Source organism: Solenopsis invicta, chromosome 1 (assembly GCF_016802725.1).
Source record: "Solenopsis invicta isolate M01_SB chromosome 1, UNIL_Sinv_3.0, whole genome shotgun sequence".
NCBI lineage: Eukaryota > Metazoa > Arthropoda > Insecta > Hymenoptera > Formicidae > Solenopsis > Solenopsis invicta.
In genome coordinates this window covers 22,193,034-22,199,033 of record NC_052664.1, presented here as the reverse complement: position 1 = coordinate 22,199,033, position 6,000 = coordinate 22,193,034, and the positions used below count along the sequence as shown (strand labels likewise).

At 39.6% G+C, this 6,000-nt stretch overlaps 1 protein-coding gene across 1 annotated transcript in view; it reads left to right on the top strand.

Annotated features, from left to right (window-relative positions):
- Positions 1 to 4,783: 4,783 nt before the first annotated feature.
- The window catches only part of LOC105203745 (ras-related protein Rap1), a 36,010-nt gene continuing 34,793 nt past the window's right edge, over positions 4,784 to 6,000 (top strand). Inside the window, exon 1 of the mRNA XM_011172632.3 lies at positions 4,784 to 5,092. The gene's annotated coding sequence lies outside the window, so the exon portion shown is untranslated. The remainder of the gene's footprint in view (positions 5,093 to 6,000) is intronic.

Here is a 6,000-nt window from a genome sequence, read left to right as displayed (position 1 = left end):
TCTTTCTTTTTTTTTCAGTTTACACAGTTCTCCTCCTAACTTGTCAATTATTGATCTTATCTACCAAAATTATCGTTTAGAATAATATCCAAGGAATTTACTGAAGAGCACACACCCCTCGTGGTAAACTCGCAGCGGTGGATCCTCTTTAATCACCAATGGAAGAAGAGTCACGCTCCTTTCACTAGAATGTATAATAAAACCTCACAGCACGCACTCGTGCGCAAAAACTTTCGTAGGAATTTCGAGTATCAACGTTGCTCAGCCACGAAGCTTATCGAAGCATCGATTTTACATCGCTCAGCGTGAAAGCGCCTGTCAGTTTTTGCTCGTCGCGCTATCATCAGGACGACAACGCTCGACAACTCGGTCCGACCAGTTCTCTCGAAAGGGCGCGCGCTGTTCCGTAAAATCGGAAGCTGTGAGTGTTTCTCGGCGACCTCTTCCGACCACTCTCCCCCCCGCTCCGTTTAAAATTGCTGCTTTGGTCTCGTCGTTCATAGAAGCGAAATTTTAACGACGGCTTCCAACACTCGAGCCTCGAGTGTATTCCGCCCACGTCGCATAATAACGTCGAAGATGTCGTAAAGGTGCGTCTCAGCTTCTATATATGCGCGACGAGTATTTACGGGTACGAAATTGGCTGAACGGAAAACACGATCATAAAGAGCGTATTCGCTAATCGGATTTTATGGTCGATGGAAACATCGTGCATCCAAAAACCTTTCTTCTTTCCTGTCGGGAAGGAACTACTTTTGTGATTGTTTTACGTGTATTTCTTCGAGCGTTAGATTTGCCATATAGCGAAGTATCAGACACGAGTACAGCGGCAAATAATGCGTCCGCGTTCTGCGAACGAAGAATTCTGCTCGCGTAATTGTTCGATCGTGTTCTATCGGCAGCGAAAGTATCTTTATTCTGCACTTTGTTCTGCACCGCGAAAGAAATAGTAAAATTATTCGACGCAAAAATACGCGTCACGTAAGACGGAGGACAGAGGCGCAGGAGAAAATGAGGCTTTCACGTTAATGAAATATGTTGTTTAGTAAATGATCGCACTTAGGGAGACGAGACACGCGCGATCAGTGAGAGAATTTGCGCTTTTACGGCGAAAACGATTGGGTGAGATTGGCAGATATCCAGTCGCGGGACCATCACGAGGGCTTTCCGACGGCTTATTTTGTCAGCGCGGATATAAAAAAAAGAGGATTGAAAGTTCTCCCCAGATTAAGAGATTCTCCGCGGTGATATCCGCCCTACGTTTCGAGAAGGGGCATCGTTATTTCTTGTCACGCTCTGGAATCACGAACGATACTATTGCTTTGATTTATAGATAAGTTCCGTTCCTCTCTATCAAGTTTTTCTTAGACGACACACGGCGGACTGGGATTTAACATCTGCACCGGTCTATCTTATTGTGAGTTTCGTTCTATTAATAACTTTAAGACATCGTTGCTGAAGTCAAAGTGACGATTTGACACTACGGTTTATCCTTCAAAGTTATCCTTCGAGTTGGCTTACCGGACAAAACTTCCGAACAAACTTCTTTCGCACTGCTCGATCCGTTATAACGTATCCTCGACGTGCACACTACACATTTTTGAGCCGTTTATAGCAGCACCATTCTCTCGTTGAATTCCCGAGGTACATGGTGCACGTGTACTCTCCGATCTTCTATTTCGAAGATTTTCACAACTTTGTAAAACGCGCCCAGTTAAAATGTTAATGTACTTTATAGTACTAATTTGCTGACTAATTTGCCAACTGAGAGACTATTACTGGTGAATGTAAGATTCGTTAGCTGAAATTAGTAACTTGGGACTCTCGGGAAAGATGAATTGTTGTTACCTGAGGCGGAAATTATTTATGAATCAACTCAATAAAGAGCTTTTATTATTCCGCTATTCTTACCAGCGATTCAATGTTTTCGCGATGAATGAGTTATCTGTTATTGGAAAAATTATGCATTATTTATTTTGCCTTACGACGTTACGTAGAATGGCTTTTCATTCAGAGAGGCACGGAAAAGGGAGCGTCACTGAATATTTTCACTTCCGTGTATTTTTTTATTCTTCACAAAAGTTACATCCCACACGGCATCCGTGTTAGATATTCTGAGAATATAGCCGATGTTGCGTTTGCAATTTAACACGAATATGTACAAATGCAGCATCGCGCAAAGCTGCGTCGATGAGCTCTGCCTGCTTGATCGTATCAACATCTACCACCCTATTGTACCTTGCTTTTTAATCAACAATTTTTTAATGAAAAAAACGTCCGTGCCCTTCAACCAGTTTCATTTTAATTAAAAGGATTTAAATATCGTTTCTCCATTAGTCTCCTTCGGTTTGATTAATGTCCTCTCGATCTTTAATGTCACTGCGCTTTATATTTAATGCAATGGAATTAGAAATGCAGAGTGAGACGTTGCGGTAAGGGAGCGGGGTACCGCGCCATTCGATCTCTGACTTCTTGTTCTTGAAGGTGAGAAAACCCGGAACGAGGTGCCATTTGTGAAAAGGATAGCGCGTGGGCGTTACGAGAGAGAATTATGAGAGAATTAAATCGCCGCCGGAACGAACTATTCATTCTTTAAGGCCGAAAATAATGTAAGTAATTTTGCCGACGACATATTGCACCGGCCATTCAGAAATAAGTCAAATTACAGGTGGTCGGACGTGCAAAATTCAACGTCCGCCTTGCCTCTCCATCCTCTTTCCTGTTCACAGAGTTGCCGTGAAACAATCGATCGTACGTATGTCCAACAAAAGGACATACGTACAATATCGATATCTAGTCGTTCCTGTCGCTGAAATTTACGTTCAGATCGCGTGTTTAACGCACGCTGATGAAGTGCCACTCCAATGTGCCACTTGAAGTAGCACGTTTTGAAGTAGCACGTTATATATTGAGTTTCATTTAAGCTAGTCTATTGAGAGAGTGACAAGGACATTAAACACTCATTTTTAGCACATCAATCATTTCCGAGATTAATCTTTCATGTTTATGCACTTTGTCATCGCGTTTGAGTCTTTCTTACGTTACCTCTAGACAAGGAGAACTATATAAATACGACAGAGAACGCTTCATTAACAAAATTTAATGTTTTAGAACTTTTTTCCGTGGTAAGAAACAAGACGTTGCTAGAAAAGAGATACATGTTCCGTTTTGAATAAAACTTATAAATATTTGTGATATCTCTGGTTCTCAAATGAATCCCGCGCTGAAACAGAAAGTTATGCAATGGAGGGTTGAAAACATGCGGTAACGTCGCGTTTTCTTTCACATTGCAAAGCTGCATGAAATCGGACAAAAATAGAAAATGCGAGCGTAACATCTCTTTCCCTCCGCTGAGAATCTTTTCTCAAGTAGTAGCGACGTTGATACGGTCAGGCGCGCAAACCGGCACTTGGGTGTTTTTCCTTTGCAACGTTTGACTATACAATGCAAATCAAAATGTTGTACTTTACTCATACAATTACGCTACTATAATAATATAAAAATTTATTTAGTCACTTGAACACAATAAACCCAAAAATGTCGAGAAACATCTGTATACGGATATGTGGGATAAAACTAGTACTTGAATAATTTATAGAATGTATCATAATTTTGAAGACTAGAGAGAACTTAACATTACATAGGAGAAAGCCATACGTATGACGCAATATCTTGATGGTACGTTCATTACAACGGTAAACATACTATACCGTGTGAATGGCATAATAAAAATCACTAATTCTCCTTTGCTTTCTGAGGCCACATGAGATTGATATGTGTACCAAATCTACCTAGCGGAGCAGTAGAAGCAGTTTCATCCTCATGGAAGTTTGGCATGCAAACATTGACCTCGTCCCAAGGTGTATCAGCGGCTTTTGAGAAGGAAAATTCATCGTAACATATTCGCGAATATTTGACCATATATTGAACGTTCGATTTTATCGCACGTTACGCAAATCCAAAGTCAATTCAACTTCCAAGAGATAAAGCTCATTATAAATTTGACATAATTCAACTGTTCGTATCAGACCGCCTGTTCGTGAATAATGGAAAGCTCGCTATGCCGAGCACAAATTAAAATATCATGTAACGACGAAGAAACGGAAAAAATTCAAATTGTTTCTTTTATTATGGCAGCTCCAAAAATTATTCCACAAATATTTTGTAGCCAATCTAGCATTGTTTTCATGTCGACTTGCAACTTTAATTATTCATTTTTTAGTTATCACCCTGAAAGGATTATTTTAAACATTTATTAAAAAAAAATTTCCCGTAGATTTGTAGCAGAAAGTATTGACAAAAAGTCTTGACTGTACGTTGAAATAAAATATGCCGTGTTTTTGTGTACAAATATGTACTATTTTTTCTTGCTACGTTTTTTATAACATATCATAACAGTTGTTGACGACATGTTGAAATGTGCATACGTCGAAACCAAAGTTCGACGCGTCCTCGCAAGCGATATTTCATTGAGAAAATACTAGTGCAAACATTCACCTCATATCCATCAGGTGAACCATCAGGTGCTTCGATAAGAAAGAGAAAGATAGTTTTATAAAGGAAAGAGAAAGAGAGAGAATGAGTGAAGAAAGAGGAAGAAGGAGAAGGAACAGAGAGAGAGAGAGAGAGAGAGAGAGAGAGAGAGAGAGAGAGAATGAGATGGTTGACACGGCTGCACTCCGGCATGCTCTAGAACGTATGAAATGGTGGTAGTGCGCAGGTGGAAGAGGTCGGAAGGTTACGAGAGCGCAGACGCCAAGACCATCGAGGATACCACCCGGCACAACCGAGACCGGACAGAGCTAGCTCGCCCGCATTGCCGTATTCGTCTACCAGCGTGTCAGGTCTATTCGGCGAGCCATTTAGGGAACGCACATTCGGGGTCAAAGTGTCCCGTCATCGACTTCGCGAGCCGCGAAAGAGTTTCGATTTCCACGGTCGTCACTTTGTTGGAGGAATCGCCGCACAGACATCCACATCGTCGATTTGGAGAACAGTTTTCCCGCGCTCGGCACGAAGTCCGCTTTCACCTGTTAAACGCAACTCTCCCTCTCTCTCTCTTTCTCTTTCTTTCGGCGTGACCTGTTTGCACGTAAGTAGCAATTCGGAAATTAATTTCCGTTTCTTCGACGTACTACACACATATATATATATACGATATACAGCTCACCTGTAGCTCGACCGTTCGCGGATTTTTCAAAATGTAATGTGGTCGGAAGATTGTATATAAATCGCTGCTGGTTATGTTGGAATGCGCACAAGCGTATAAATATGAATGAACGTATTGTGTGGACAGAAGAGTTGCAAGTAAGCATTGTGCGGTCTTTTACCTGTTTTCAAATAGTGTTTGTGGAGACTCGAATAACAATAAATTTACGAGAAAGAGTTTATTTTTTTTTTAAGTAAAATGTTAATATTTGGATAATTAGATATATTATAATCGTTAACTATTTGTTAAACTGTTACTTTGTGGTATATATTGATCTATTTTTATTGTTTTATTTTTCTATAATGACCGTCGCATAGAAAGTATTAACAATTGTATCATAATATTCGTAGCATTGCGAGAATTTCAAGTTTTAATAATTTCGAATGTTCACACGTATGATTTTAATATTAATATAATTACTTAAAAAAATTAAAAACAAATACAATTTCAAGACTCTTATAAATAATAATTCGAATAAAACAGGACGAGCCGCGCTGAGTGTTGTGCGCCAAAAACAAACAAATGCCAAATAAATGTAAACGTTTCGACCTTTAATCAACGGTCTTCTTCAGTACAAGAACTTAGATTCTATAACAACAAGCATTACAAATTACATTAAGATTACAAATCTCATCACAAATTAACGCATTAAATTAGTTGACAAATAAAATATTCACGGTCTTCGAGATTATCATTTAGACTACGGCGTTCCCGACATATCACGAATTTTGTAAACAGATGTAGCATTTTTATATTCGGTAAAAGATTTTTATTTGTCAACTAATTTAATG